Below are 16,065 nucleotides of genomic sequence, written 5' to 3'. Positions count from 1 at the left end.
ATGGCTACTACCCAATGGTCCCAAGGTGCCTGTGTTTAAGCCACTCCCTCAGTGCAGAGGGCTTTGGACAAAGTTCAGTCCAAACACCTTCAAAGCCAGAATCCACCTCCACTGCATCATCCCTGCTGAGCTCTGATGCATCAGGTGCTCATAACAGCCCTCTGTCATTTGGTGAGAGGACAAACAGAGTTGCATCAGCACAGACAGCTGGGTCTCAGCACTCCCCTGGCTTTCCCACTCATTCACACCACCCCCTCCTCCCCCTCGCCCCCACACCTGTTAAACACTTGCAAGATAACCACTTGCAGCCCTCACACTGCTGTGAGACAGGAGCCACATCTCTGCTGGCAGTGTAGGGTGGACACAGCCCCTTGATGGGGTTCAGATCACACAGCTAGATGATAAGTTGTAGGGACATGAGGAGATCACAGATCTCAGGCCAACCAGACAGACCTGCTAGGCTAAAGGTTGAGAGAGAGAGAGAGAGAGAGAGAGAGAGAGAGAGAGAGAGAGAGAACTTGCTCCCACTCCAATAAAACCCCCAGCATTTACTAAACAAGAAAAGCAGCAAAATCACTCAAGTAATTAGCCTTGCCCCATCTATTTGGGGGACAAAGGAAAACCAGCTGGCTGGCTGCCCTGCAGAAGGGAATAGTCAACAGCTCTCAGTATCAGACTCATCTTCTCTCAAGAGAAAGCAACAAATTCTCCAGGTTCTAATTGCATATCCTGATGTACTTAGTAAAAACATAAAGCCCATCAATAATTCAAGCCTGCAACTGTCCGAGCACTCACAGTGCATCACACTTGCTTGCTCTGTATGGGTTCATATCCCTGCTAATTCATCACAGGCTCCTGGTCAGTCCCAATTAACTAAAACTAAATGAACCAACATCTTTGGCATCTTTCCACACCCCTGAGTGCAGAGCCCAGGCTCACAAGTAGGCACAAATAAATCCTCAAACTTCACCCTGCCTGAGGAGGCAATGCTAATCCTAGCCAAGGCACAGAAAAATCAGCATGGTAACAGGTGAAGTCCAAGCTCTTCCCAGCCCCATCTTGCATTGCTTCTACATTCTGTTTAGAAAAGCACACAGCAATCTCATTTGGACACATCCTCCATTCCCACCACAACACAGAGGACCCTAGTGGCACAGAAGAGCCACAGGGAAACCATAACAGTTTATGCAGAAGCTCCCAGGAAACAGCTCCTGCATCCCTGTTCAGGGGAAAGGAGAGCTTCAACTACACCTATTTCTCACCCACCATCCCAGCAACATGCCCATACTTCATGCTAATGGCTCTGACCACAGACCAGACCATCTAGGGGGAACCCACTTGCCCAGACAGACGCTTCCTGGCATCTAGGTTGGGTAAGCCAGGAGTGGGCTTAGGATCCTGGGCCCACTCTGCCCAAGCCCCATCAGAGCCAGCTAGATTCTTATCTCAAGGACACCATCTCCTGCCAAGAGCAGCTACAACTATGAGATGATCTCTCTTCCCTCCTTGCCAAGTGCTCCACAATCCTGATGCTACTTCAGTTGCTGTTTCCAGCCCCACAACCACCACCCCTCCCAGCCCAGTGGCTCTCCACAAAGACAATTTGCAGAAAGCACACACATTGGACTTTGGACATGCTGGCACAGAGCCAGCAGCCGTCCCAGTGGATGCCTAGTTGGACACTGTCTTAGGTGTCTACCCACACTGGCATAACCCCACCCTGATCAGCCAAAAGCCAGGCCCGAAGTACCAGCCCCTGGCAAGAGTTGGGCTGGAGGGCAGACTACAAGGAGCACCAGCCTCAGGCTGCAGCAGGAAGAGAACCGCTCTCCTCCGACTGCAGGCTGTCACACGCAACTGGTCCAACTGACAGCAGGATCACAGCCTGGTCTACCTCTGCCTCCACTCCCACAGCAATGAAGGCCACATACTTAAATTAGGAGAGACTCCCTCCAGAGAGGGGGAGTTACCTGTGCAGATGCAAGCAGGGACACAACACCACACCTTATAAGGGAAAGGGCCAGCAGCCAAAGGAGGATGATAAGGAGGGAGGAGATAAGGGGCAGGGTGGGGCTAGTGCACCAGACAGAAGGTGAGGAAGTAGACACGACCCCCACGCCCCCGCAAGAGCGGGGCCCAAGAATGCAGCGATACGGATCAGGTCCCAAGGACAGGTCTACACATAGCCAGCGGTTGGGAAACCACAGCAGACTATCATCAGGGAAGGGACAGGCCCACAGCCAGGGAGCACAGCATACATTTGCTCAGCTGAGATCGCAAAAGCAGCGCCTTTTGCTACTCCAGCAGGTCAAAGTCAAGCTCTTCCCTCCACACCCCAACGGGGCATTAGGGCTCCCTCCAAAGAGGGAGGCGCAGCCAAGCGGGGCTGGCAGGAGAAAGGAACAGCGTGAAGCTGGCCGCAGAGAGAAAGGCTTGTTGGGCTGGTATGTCAGCAATCCAGCTCCAGGGCAGCTGTCCTCTTGGGCACTCAAAGGTGGGGGCTGTGTGCACGCAAGGGGCTGCCGGCTCATTGTGTGCCCGGGGGCTGCTCCTGATGGAGACGGTGCAGACGGAACGAGCACTCCTGGGGGCCCAGAGAGCTGCAGACTCTCCACCCTGACCCCGTGGTTGGCACCAGCCAGGGAAACACTGGTTGCTGGCAGGAAAGCTATAGCTGCAGCCAGAGGGAGCAGCTGCCACCCCAGCACATAAAGGCAGACTGAGAGCCTCCCTCAGCACCTTTGGAGAGGACGAGCAGCCCTCCCAGCAGGCAGGCAGCCAAGCCACCATACTCCAGGCAGACAGCACTCCCCTACACACACACACTCAAGCTGGACAGCCACGGGGCAAGCATACCCCCCTCCCAGTAGCAGCACCCCACAGGATCCAGCCTCTCCACAGCAACCTGGTGGCCAGGCACCCCCACAGGAGCCCCCACCCTGGGGAAGCAGGCCTCCTCTCCCGGCAGGCACCAGCACCACTGTTCACGCTCCCAGCCCCCGGGCACAGGAGTTTCACATGTTGGGAGCCCTTTAGCAGCACAAAGGCAGCTCTCTTCTCTGTGGGAATTTGCAGCTGAGCAGCTTTCCAGGGACAAAGGGATTTCAGAGGCACATCCACAGCCGGGCGACGGCCTCCCTTCCCCCCACCCCCACCCCGCATTCCCGCTTCCTGTCACAGTAGCACCAGACCTCAGGGGCTCAGCAACAAACAAACACCAAGTGCCGGATTCTGGGAACAAGGCCAGCACATTCCCAGGGAAGGCCGCAATCCGGCGGCCAACGGCCTCCCGCTTCACCAGGGCGGCTCCTGGGCGCCATGGAGGAGCAGCCCCCGGCTCCACTGTCCCAGCCTGATGCCCCCACCTCAACGGGAGGCAGATGAGCCAGGGGAATTGCAGGGCAGCTCACTGTCTGCTCGCCTACTCTGGACACAGCAAGCACTTTGGTGAAGTGAGATGCACATGAGACAGCCCCTGCCGGACCTCATGGTGTCCTGCTCCAGGCTGCTGCCACTTCCCCCCCCTGCAGCGTCCCCGGCCTTCACCCCATCTCTTCCCCCTCCCACTGCCAGGCTGAACTTTCCCATTCAGCTGCCTCTCTCCTGCAGCAAAAACAAACATCACCCTGGTGCTGCAGAGATAAGGGCAGTGCTAGCAGAGCAGAGGGAGCAAAGTCCCTCTCAGTTAAGCGTCTGAGGCTGCAGTATCACAGGCGCTGCCTCTCACCAAGCTTAGGAAGGAGACAAGGGCATAGCAGACACAGCAGAACTGCTCTGACAGCTCCTCTGGGGAGGCAGACTGAACCCCAATCCCTCTGCCAAGGGCTCACAGCTGCCCCCAAACAGAGGGGCCACAGCCCAGGGGCCAGCATTCCCAGCAGGATTACAGGAAACCGCCCTCCAACAGGCCACAGGTGCAAGCATCAACAGCCAGTGGCCACCCAAACAGCCCCTGCCAGTAACACCTGCAACAGAGCTGCAGGCCAGCTCTGTGTCAGTCTGGCACACAGACGCATGGCTTTCATACCCATGTTCCTGTAACAGAGCCCTTGCTCCAACCACATGCCCCTCTTCCATTAAAGCCACTTCAGATCATGCCTTCTCTCAACACCTGTGGCCAGACTAAGACCTCAAATATCCAGCCCAGTCTCAGCTCTGCATTCCTTGTGCCTTCAAAGGCTGACCAAGGCACAAAGGCATGGGGAACTGGAAGCATAGCAGGACTAGCTGGGAATCAAACCACAAACTGTGCATGCCATGCAGTAATTACACCACTTGACCTGTCCAGACAGCACCCAGCCAGAACTCCGAGCTGCATTATTCACCACCACACTTTTCTCTCTCAAGAGCGCCTCAAGTCACCAAGCAACAAATGCCAGGACTGCAAAGGGTCCCCCACCATCCCACTGATCTCCCCATCCATCCCTGCCCAGACACAAAGCAGGAGGGTCTGGAGGTAGCTCCCATCCTTTCCCCTTAACTCAGACAAGGTGCCCTTTCCCCTCTGCCCATCCCTTACATGAATCCTCAAGTCAGTCAAGTCACACACCTCATCTCCCCACGCTGAGCAAACATGCAGGTGGTGAAGTCATGTTTAGCATGGGAGTGGCGAGGGAATTGCCGAGATTAAGCTGAGAAGTTCTCTCTCAGAGTGGGTAAAGGAAAGCCATGGGAGAAGCATCAGGCAAGAGCCAAGGATTGACTCACTCCTGGGGGGTGTGAAAAGGGGGCTACTGCATTGTTTCAGGGCTATAAAAGGGCACCAGGAGGTTCCGTACAGTGCTCCATAGTCAAATAGAAAAGGGTAAGGTGCCCAAGCGTATGTGTGGGCTGCCATGACCTGGTGCCACACAGGTGGCACAGGACAGACAAGACAGCAGGCCAGGCCCATGCTCAGACAGGCAGGACTTCATCTCCTCGCCCCTGTCTGAACTGCCTCCTAGCACCATATCTGGACATTGCTTTCTCCCCACCCCATCCCCCCACTCGCCAGGGAGCGGCTTCCCAGGCTCCTGCATAGGCCAAGAGGAAGGAAACCTGCGTTTCCTGGTGAGACGGGAAGTGACATCGTGACTTCCCTTTCCCGTAAGCTTCTAAACACAACGTCCTGCCAAGCGCCGCTCCCACCTTGGAGCCAGGCCGGGAACACCAGCCACAAGCACCCCCCCACCCTCCCAACCAGCCTAGGTTGTGCCAAGCAGCAGCCACCCTGTCTCAGCTGGCCCCATCAGCGAGGAGGTCAGCACTGTCCATCCAGGAGACCAGGCATCCAGCCAGCTCTCCGAAGGAAGGAGGCAGCTGCCACAAGCACACCATCTCGCTAGGAAGCATCCTACCTCCAGAAAACATGCATGAGGACTAGCTATCTGCTGCTCCCACCCAGGACAGGGAGGGTGAAAGAGGCTGTATTCCCACCCCTGGAAGTCTCCCATGGGGACCTGGCTGCACCCAGCAGGCCCAAAAGATGAGATCCCCCGCCAGAGGAGAATAGCATCATGCTCCCTGCACAACATCCTCTCGCCAAGGCTGTTAGCAAGGGTGTGCTGCTTCTCCCCAGCCTCCCTTCACCCATCTCACCCTCTTCCTTTATACAGCTCTGCTGGACACAAGCATTCACAGAATCACTTAAGTTCTTCCTTATATTCAGGCGGAAAACCTTGCCTGCTGTCCAACAGGGACGCAAAGGGTTACCTCACACTAGACGGTTTCCAAGGCTCAAGGAAGCAGGATGAGGACAGGCCCAGGAAGCCAAGTGCGGCTCTGCTGGCAGGCAGTGCTGCAAATGCCCCTCACGGTATGAGGCTGCTTCACAGCCTTGTTCCCATCCACCTGCCAGGCAGCCACAGCTCATCTGGCTTGCCCAGGGCTGCTCCTCTTGCTACAAAAGAAAGGAGAAAACGGAAATGGGAAATGTTTTTCTACCTAAGCCAACTGTGAGAGATAGAGGCAGGGATTGAGAGAGAGCAGGCTCCCTGTTTGCCAGTGTCCTTTTGAATTGGAGCTACAGGACCCTGGGAGCTCCCTCCTACAGGTAAAAAGCATCAAACAGAAGAGCAACACAGTAGGGAAAGTTACAGAGCAGTCCTGGAACAGGCCTTCCCACATCAGAAAGGATTTCTCTCAGAAACATCCCCAGGCTGTCCCCCACCTTTCCTGTCAGATTCCAGTTAGCACGAAGGATGACATTTCTCCCCCCCCCAACCTTCTTTCTCTCCTCCTTCCCCCCACACACCTTGAAGCAAGTCAGCCTGCCTGAAGCCAGAGCCAGGCAGGGCAAACAGCTGTGCATGCAGCAACATGCTCAGAAGAATGTGTTACTCCACTGGGCAAGGGGCCTGCCAGGAACAAGCAAACACGACCAGCGACCCACCCTTCTAGGTAGGAAAAACTTGTCTTTGCAGTTCGACACACTCCCTCCCACCAATCGTAGCAACCCACATGCACAATCTGCCTGGCTAGAGCAGCACCACCATCTCCCCCTTGCTACTGAGCCAGCAGGAGACATTCTGGGAGCACTGGAGGGGAAGCAGTGGAGAGATCCCAGAGCTAACCTCAGACAAGAGCAGCCAGAGCACTACATGAGATTGGGGCGAGAGGAAAATGCATCAGCTGAGGACAGAGATGCCTTCCCCCTTCTGACCAAGGTGGGAATCAGTTCTCCATATTCGCCTACTCTGAGGCTATTCAACTCCCATACTAATTCACTGCACTTCTGAGAGGGAGCCCATCCCCCTTGCCCCAGGTAATCACTCTCCTACTGAGGAGGTACTTCTGCAATTGCTAAAGCTGCATGTAACAGGACAGCAACTCAACTTGTCTTGCTGCCTGCTTACTCCCTCCTCTACCCCCGCCCACATCCTAGCTGCCTTCCAGCCCACCCTATGGATCACACAGGCAACCCTTGTCTGCACTCCCAACTCTCAAGGAAGTGGCAAACACAGGTAAGGCACACGTAGCTTCCAGGTTCCTCTTGCTCAAGATGGGCCAGCAGTGGGAAGCTGGTGAACTTTGAGCAGCGTTTGTTTTAATTGAGGCCAACGCCCAGAGGAATAGGAGCAGTCAGGTTGGGATGGAGACATGATAACAGCTCCTGCCCTTGCACGCATAAACCCAGCAAACTGCCTCCACCAAAGCCAGCCCACCCAGCACTGGTCTAACACAGCAAGCCCTCATGCCAGTCCTGGAGTCACAGACATTTTAAACAGGTGCTTAAGACCTGCACTGCTGCTCCAGCCAGGCTGAGAATTAGTTATTTTCTGGGCACACTTACTCCCATCTGCTCACCCAGCTCCTTAGGCCTCTACTTTAGCAGCTGCCCTACGCAAGACCTGGCCTGGCTAATCTGTGGCTCCCAGTGCGGTTCCCTGCCACACAACCAGCAAGGCTGAGCAGGAGCATGACAGCTGAGGAAGCCATGTCCTGGCAGTAGAAATCAAGAGATCAGCTCCAGTCCCCACACTAGGGCACAGAGCAGCTACCAGAGATGCCTGTTCCTCCTGTCTCCATAAGGCTCACAGACAACTCCCAGCCTGGCATGACACGCTAATAAGCCAGTCACTCCCGGCCTGGAGAAGCCCCAAGACTGTTCTGCTAAATCTCAGAGGCCAGGCAAGATGCCTAAACACCTACCAGCCTGCACCAACAGCATTTCTCTAGCTCCACAGCCACCCATGCTTTCTGCCACGCAGAGGCTAGTGCTGGGATTTCACAACAACTTTAGTCCAGCCTAGCTGGCAAAAAACATCCTGCCCTCCCATCAGCTCAAGCACTGGGGCAATGAACCAGATCACTGTTAAAACTAAAACGTGGCAGGGTAAACACTTCGCCTGGATCAGGATCCTGAGCCCCAGCTGGCACAAGCGTTTTTGCAGTGGACAAACAAGAGCGCAACAGCATCAAAACACTGTGCAACAACAGCAAGAGGTTATGGGCACAGGGATAAGCTCTCTGACACAAGCTGCTCTGCAGTTACCACCTGCTCGCGCACTCTGTCCCCTCCCAGGGAAGCCTCTCCCTCAAGGCAGAAGCCTGCACAGAGGCTGCCCAGAGTAGCTGAGACAGCCCATTCCCACTTCTGTCAGCCCAAACTCACACATCTGCCCATCCAGCATAGCAAGAGCCTAGGGAACACACTCTGGACATCCTGGTACCTGATCTATGCTGCTCATTGCTCCAGGCTGGAATGCAGGTGAAGGCAGAGATGATGGGCACCTCAGTAAGGCTTCATCTGTCTTGGCACACTGCCTGGCAGCTTGTGCCATTTAGTCACTGATTTTCCTGACTATCCCGCCACCCACACCCAGCAGCCACCCTGTCTCACCCCTCTCCTCAGTGTGGTTTTGATATGGGCCACAACGAGGAAGTGGTTCACACTCATAGGGAAGCCTCTCTCCACCCCATTTCCTCTATAGGGGACCAGGGGCAGGGAGAAGTAGAGTTCTTCCAGGAACGTCACATGGCACCCACCACTGTCCTGAATATCACTCAGCATGCTGAGGTCATGTGAAAACACAAGAGTTCATTAAGCCACTGGTCAGCTGCCCCAATCAGTCTGCCCCCACATACTAGTCACTAGACAAGGTAAATCCAGAGATCTGCATCCCTATGCTGAACCCACAGTGGCAGCCAGCAGTGCAGCACAGGCCTCAGCTTTGGGTGGGAAGCAAGGCAGATTAGCAACAGGCACAAGATAAGCAGGAGACAGACTGACTCACAATACAAAGCAGCAACTATCAACTGGCTGCCAAAGTCCCCAATACACTAGCTCTGAAAAAGTAGTTTCTTCCAAATAGCTTCTTAGGCCTGTACAAGAGTGAAAAATAAAAAGAGTAGGTTGTGGCCACCTCGGGAAACTCCAGGACTTTGGTCTAAAGCCTGTAAATCCAGCCCCTTTCCAACAGCCTCATGTTGAGACACATTTTTGCACTCTCTGCCAGAGGACAATTTCCTCTACCAGCTAAGCCCTGTGTCACACACAGCTCTGAAGCTGCCTGAATCACCCAACAGGTTTGGTTTTGTCACCTCATCCAGGCAACACCTGTTGCCTTTTATGGACCCAACCCAGCCTGGTGCTTCTGCCCCTAACCGCCAACAAGGCGGAAATAAGAGGAAAAAAAAAAAAAAAAACAACAACAACGCAAGACTGGGAGGGGTTAAAGCCAGGACAAGAGTTCTGTATATCCCTTGAGATAATATCACCACCACAATCTTGATTAAGGGCTCTGTACTTGCCAGTGGTAAATGCCAGTTATGACTGGTTGTTGGGAAGAGAAACCAAGAGATTTAACCAGAATTCTTTCCTAAGGTTACAGACACCAGTAAACTATTTTGAGGACTCAGTCTTCCAGGCATGATCCAAGTTACACTACCTTTCGAGTGTCCTAAACCACCCCAATACAAATACAATAGATCAAGGTCTTACTTCTATGACAGAGGTTGAAGGAGGGAGAGAACATAAGAGACAATCCAGGAACACTTGATTGCAAGCTGTACAGTCTGGGCATCTGTCTCCAACTCTTAGCCCATCTTTAGAGAAGGGAGGACCTTGAGGGCTACCAAACCACAAAGATCTGGGCCTGACCTCAGAATTGGAAGGGAAGAGGCTCGCCCTACTGCAGCAGCCCAAGGGAGGCCAGGAAAGCTGTCCAGCACGCTCCACTAAGCAAGCCACTTTCATCTTCCCACACCTTCCAGGAAGGCTCCTTGAAAAATTCCAGCAAATGCTGCACATCATGAAGGATAGTCATTTGCATGCAATAGAGTTCCAGCCAAATTCAATCAAGTGTACAGAGAGGGGGAGAGAGAGCGAGCGCGCTTCCCCCTTCTCCTTAAGGGCATGAGTAAACAGCCAGCAACAGAAGCAAGTAAGAGAACCTGCCTCCAGAAAGTGTGGAGAGCAGGATGGTGCAGACAAGGTAACTGGCAAAGCCTAAAATATCCCGTTAGGGCTCTGATACACAGCTTTCCACAGCTCTCCTACCCAGCCCAGGAACACTGCCCTGCAGTTCCAGCTGAAAGCAGGAACCACAGCAGGCTGTGTGGCTCCATGACACACAGAAACATGCACTGTAGGCATCAGGAGACAGGAGCAAGATGAGAGCAAGACCTTCTACCACCAAACCCCGTGACAGTCACCAGCCGCTCCCCCTTATCTCCTCACATCCACAGCAGCCTCTCAGGGGAAAAAAAGAGCAAGGCACTGAAACAGAAACCTCAGACTTGAGCTGTAAACACTGAGTATGGGATTCCCATGGTGCCTGGATCCTGGTGGTGCCAAGCCTCAATATTTTGCTCCCTGCAAAGCTGAGGAAAAGCCTGTTTTCAATTCCACATAGCAGCCAAGTCCAACAACACAGACAAGACAACAGGTAAAAGACCAAGCAGCAGACAGCTGTATTTCAGATACTACCACAATGCTCCAGATGCCCAGATAGCTGGCAGTGTGCCCAGATTCTCCCCTCTTAATTTCCAAGAGCCAGGCAGAAGAGCACAGGACAAGGCCAGGTGCCACAGCCCCAGGAGCAGGGTATTCAGCTCTGCCACGAGCAGGCTGCAGACTCTTTCCTAGTAGGAAAGATAATCCCAGCCCTCTAGATAAAGCCCCTACTCCCCCCCCATCTCTGAGCCCCAATTTTGCCACAAGCTTTGCACAAGAGCTTGGGCATGGAGCCCTTCGTGATGAGGGAGGCACCTCCAGGACATCCACCCTCTCGCTAACAATCAGAGGAAGCTCTGTTGTTGTCCAGGCTCCCTCACTCAAAGACCGGGGGCAGAACCGAGACGCCAAGCTTCCCTTCCGCAGGGGAGGCAAGTGCGCCTGTGCCTCTCTTGCCGCTGTCCCCACCTGAGGGCCACCGAAACTTCACTGTGTTTATCCCCAGATAAGTCTCTTCTCTGCAAGACTCCCAGAGGAGCCAGAGCCCCCACGTTGCAAGAGAAGGCGGTATCAGAGAAGGTCATCGACTCCTAGCACAAAAGACACTGGAGGGTGGGAGGAGGAAGCAGATCTACTGCTAAACGACAGTGCGGCCAACGGGGGCTGAAGAAAAACGGCCTGCCGAACCCGGGCCCCCGGGGAGCTGACCGCAGCAGAGTCATTCCCCTCCCTGAAGCGCTGTGGTGTCACTTGTTAGCCTGTGACCGAGGCGGATCCACCTATGCTCTAAGGCCCGTGCTATTCTATTCCCGGGACCCGTTCGGGGGGGCGGGGGGTTGCTCCACCCCACATACTTGACCCTCCCTAGACACAAGAGTCCCCTAGAACAAAGGCGCAGACAAACGAGATACCAGGAGTCAGGCTAGGAGGGGAGATGAGACAGCTCCCAGCCAGGCAGAGCGCGCGAGGGCGCCTCGGACGGCGCTTCCCCGCTCCCGGCCCGGCCCCCCGCGGCCAGCCCCAAGCGCTCCCGCGCGGCTGCCAACGCCGCGCCGCCGCCCCGCGCCCCCACGCGAGGGCTCCCCGGGGAGCTGGCACACGCGCGCCCTTTGTCTGAGCCGGGCAGCGGCGACACGCGCGACGCGGCGCCCACCGCGGCTGGGGGCACCGGGTTGGGGGGGGGGGAAGGAGGGGAAAGCGGGAGCCGCCGCCGCCCCCGCGCAGCCCAGCGGGGGCTCCGTGCCCTCCTCCCCCCCGGCGGCTGGGCGCTGCGCGGGAGGCGCCGGCCCCGCAGCCGCCACTCCTTCCCCCGCTCCCCGCGGGGAGGGGGAAGGCCGAGCGGCGCCGGCCCCGCTCGCCCCGGCGGCGAGGCGGCAGCGGGACTTACCGTGGCCGGTTCCTCGGGGCAAGGGGCGGTGGCGCGCCCCGCTCCGGCGGCGACCAGGAGACACGGGAGCGGCGGCCCGGGTGCCCCGCCGGGCCGGGCCAGCGGGGTGGGAGCGGGGCCGGGAGCGGGGCCGAGGCCGGCAGGGAGAGGGGGGCCGGGCCGGGCCTGGCCGCGCCGTGCGCCCCGCGCCGCTCCCGCACCTAAAATGGAAGTTGCTCCGGCGGGGCGGTGCGGCGCGGCGGGGCCGCCCCCGCGCACGTCAGCGCGCCGCGCGCCAATGGCCGCCGCCCCCGGCGCCGCCCGGCGCGCCAATGGCGGCCGCCATGGCGGGGGGGAGGGAAGGGCGGCCGGGCGGCAATGGCGGGGGCGGGGCCTGTCCCGAGGCGGTGGCTGCTCCTGGGGGAGGATCCGCCCCTGGTGGGGGGGCATCTGCCCCCAGGGAGGGGGGATCCGCCCCCACAGAGGGGGCATCTGCCCCCAGGGAGGGGGGATCCGCCCCCCAGGGAGGGGGGATCCGCCCCCACAGAGGGAGGAATCTGCCCCCAGGGAGGGGGGATCCGCCCCCCAGGGAGGGGGGATCCGCTCCCACAGAGGGGGCATCTGCCCCCAGGGAGGGGGGATCCGCCCCCCAGGGAGGGGGGATCCGCTCCCACAGAGGGGGCATCTGCCCCCAGGGAGGGGGGATCCGCCCCCACAGAGGGAGGAATCTGCCCCCAGGGAGGGGGGATCCGCCCCCCAGGGAGGGGGGATCCGCTCCCACAGAGGGGGCATCTGCCCCCAGGGAGGGGGGATCCGCCCCCCAGGGAGGGGGGATCCGCTCCCACAGAGGGGGCATCTGCCCCCAGGGAGGGGGGATCTGCCCCCACAGAGGGAGGAATCTGCCCCCACAGAGGGGGGGATCTGCCCCTGGCAGCAGGAATCTGCCCCCAGGGAGGGGGGGATCTGCCGTCCCATTGGGGCCTGCCCTCAAGGGGGGGGGTCCACCGCTCCCCGGAGTGGGGTCCGCCCCGGGGGAGCGGCAGGGCAAGGAGGTCTCTGGGCGACTGGGCAAGGCCCTTCCCCAGTTCCGCAGCTCCTTCCTCGGGGAGCAGCAGCACGTACCCCTCCTGGCCTGGCCGTGCCCACCTGCTGGGGTGGCGTGTGTGCCCACGGGCCCCACAGGGGAAGGAGCGGACGTGGGACCAGTGCGCTTCAGCCCCCCAGGGTAGGAGCAGAGGAAGAAATGTGACAGTAATCAGGGAGGGAAATTCCTTGGACATGGGGCTCTGGAAACGGAGAAGGGCTACGAACCCACCCTGCCCCAGGGGCAATACCCTTGCCCCCTGCAGTTCCAAAACGTGTTGGGGGGGGGGGGCTGACACCATGCTGCCTCCCCAGAGAGCCCACAAATCCTCCTCTGTGTGAGCCACCGCTATCCCTACAGGCTGCCTCCGAAGCCCAGGAGCTCATCCCATGTAGAGTCTCTCTCCCATCCTGGCATCAGGCCCCCCGCTGCATCCTCTCTGCTGCCCTCATAAATTTGCATGCAGCAGTGCCCTGCCCCATGGGCTTGCATTCTGGCAGCCCCTACGTCATCCTTGGCTCAGGAACACTTCCAGGGACTGGTCTTCCCATTAAAATTTTCAGCAGTTTCTTACTCCATCCTGGCTCCTTTTGGTTCCCCCCAGCCACTGCCTCCACCCTGACAAAATCAAGGGTTTGACAGTGAGCCGAGTAAGGGAAGATGTGGCTAGCAAGGAACCGAGACAGCCTGCACCAGGAATGGGGGGCTGCCTTGCCAGGGTGTGACGCCCTGAGACCACAGGTTGAGGAGCACAGTTTAGGTACCTGGGGCTAAGCACAGTCTAGATGTGGGTGACAAGAAGGCCAAGCACCAGCATGCGTGTCACCAGTGAGGGGAGCAGTGGCCGATTTCAGAAGGCCCCTTGTGTGGCCAAGGCCATGTGGACAGCTGAAGGACTGCAAACATAGGGAATGGCTGTTACGAGTTTGATAAAAGTGGAGATAAGATAAGCCATGGGGAGGGGTCTAGGGGGGAAGGTGCAGGGTCTTCAGGAGGTACTACGCTAATCGCGCCTTTCACAGTAGACCTGGAAGAAATCAAATGCAAACAGCAAACCAGCTAAATTAATTCTGTTTTGCTCCATTTCCAAGGTACTAAATCAAACAGTGTTGCAATCACTGCTGGGTCACAGAAATAATACAAGGGCATCTGAGTAGATACAGAGACCCAGGGCAGGAAATAGCAACATCAGATTTAATAATTACAGCTAATGCAGCTGGAGAAATACAATTCCAAAATGCCGTACTCCACAAAGAAGGGTTACTCATCTTGGCAAGGAAATGGCGCCGCTTCCCACGGCCCAGGCTCCGCCACTGATACTATATGGGAGCTGAATCGAGTCTGTAATGATAGCTTAAATGGGAGACTGGCAGCCTCACCTTTGCAGTAAGCACTCTTGCACTCACTTTTCTGCTCTTCCAGCAATGGAGAATTTCCTCTTCTTTACAAAGGTTTGGAAATCATACAGAGCCTGCCTGTTTCCAGGTTAAGTGCCACTCACCTGAGAGAAGTCCTGATCCTCGAAGATCCAGACTCCTCGAAGGTGACATTTATCCACCTCGTCTCTGGTTCTGGGCTGCCTAGATTCAGGGGCTGGAGGAGAATCCTGCCTGGTCCTGACTGCCAAATTACTAGCGAGATAATGACAAGAGGAAAAGAGCTGAGGAATGTCTTGAGTGGGGATGAGTGATTCTAGGAGTAAATATGCATAGCCTGGTTAAGCAAGGAGGAGGTGGGGGAGATGTGATAGCAGCCCACAAATGTTTGAAGAAGGTAATCCCCCAGCCTGGGGCAGGGATTGCCAAGGTTGGTGCAAAAAGGCGTAATGAGGAGAAATTGGATTAAATCAATGTGAAGGATACATTTAGGGAGATTATCAGGGTGGAGGACTCCCAAACCCTCCCTGATGTTACATCAATAAAACAGGCAAACAGCAGACAGCAAGAGGTTTCTCTGTCCCGCAGTGCAGGCAAACGGAGACCTTCTCCTCATGCCATCTTCATCCTCACCCCTGCCTGATCCTTGTCTCCCAAAGTCAGAATAAGGACCCCCTCAGCCTTGTGGCTTTAGTGAGGACTGCTCCTGGATCACCGACAATCCTTCGTTGCCCTCCTCTTTTCCACACAAGCCACTCTGCATTCTGGAGGAAGGCACCTTTTTCCTCCGAGACTCAGCAAGGAGGGAGAGGAGATGCTCTCACAAGTTGTTTTGGGAACAAGGGGGATACAGGGCCTGGTCTGTTTGTCTCAGGGATTTCTGAAGGCAGCTTTTCCTCAGGGTAAAAGCATCAAGGAGACCTTGCCACTCCATCCCAGCACTGATTGCTATGACATGCCTTTAAGAGCCTCTGTCCAGGTTGGTTAGACTTGGCCAGGGAGTTCAAAGATACAAGGGGAGGAACAACAGGCTCTCGCTTCCTGGGGCACAGGCATGATCACACAAACCTTGTGCCCTTAGGAAGCCAGGCTTAAAAAGCCAGCAGTGAAGTCTACAGCATTGTTATGGTGGGAGTCACCAGATGGAGCTGTTCCACACCAGCTCACAAATTATTTAAATCCACAAGTGAATTTAAAGTGTTGCCTCCAGTGCCCCTCTTTCTCCCTCATCACTGCCCGAATTTGCCCTAGTTGTGTGATGGGGAGAGCTAGGTCATCCAACACACACCTCTGCCCCTAAGAAGAGTGGGTGGCCAAGAGCAGGGTTCACAAATCATGCTAGGCTTTACCCATGGGAAAAAGCACGAGACACACACACAGCATGACCTGACACATGACAAGGTAGCATGCACAGCAGATGGCTGCTCTGACACGGACGACAGGTAAGCGGCCACCAGTGCAGAAAGCCTGGGGCATCCTTCTGGCGTGCCTGATACATGGCTGCATTGTTGCTGTTTCAGTCTGCCCCCCAAAATTAACAGCTTTTAAAGTCTTTAGAGAGTTTTTTCAAAGATTAAATAGTAGAAATGCACCATGGTGAACACACCTACATTAGCTCTGAATTGCAGCTAGAGTCAGACCTCTTTGAAGCCTGGATGAGTGCCTCTGCTGTCCTGAGGGCTACAGGATTGACATGGATGGGGTCTAATAGAGCATTTTCATTTCCAAGTCCTGATTCAGTAGTCCCTTGGCAGCAGCCAGAACACCCAGTTAATGCATACTTACTTTTGAAGGCAGATTGAATCCTGATCCTCCGGCTTCAGTTCAACCAGCAGCAGATAATGCTCTTGTTTGAACATAAGTA

The 16,065-nt window shown here is 56.3% G+C and overlaps 1 protein-coding gene across 6 annotated transcripts in view; it reads right to left on the bottom strand.

Moving 5' to 3' along the window:
* Positions 1–16,065, bottom strand: part of CTNND1 (catenin delta 1) — a 38,334-nt gene extending 22,269 nt beyond the window's left edge. For 3 of the 6 annotated variants that reach the window (XM_062577726.1, XM_062577729.1, XM_062577730.1), the window contains exon 1: positions 11,763–11,918. The gene's annotated coding sequence lies outside the window, so the exon portion shown is untranslated. Of the gene's footprint in view, positions 1–11,762; positions 11,920–14,326; positions 14,457–15,986 lie in introns of those variants that run through there. The other 3 variants (XM_062577727.1, XM_062577728.1, XM_062577731.1) reach the window with 3 other exon arrangements.

Source organism: Rhea pennata, chromosome 5 (genome assembly GCF_028389875.1).
Source record: "Rhea pennata isolate bPtePen1 chromosome 5, bPtePen1.pri, whole genome shotgun sequence".
NCBI lineage: Eukaryota > Metazoa > Chordata > Aves > Rheiformes > Rheidae > Rhea > Rhea pennata.
The sequence above is the reverse complement of the archived record's forward strand: the minus strand, read 5'-3'. Positions and strand labels throughout refer to the sequence as shown.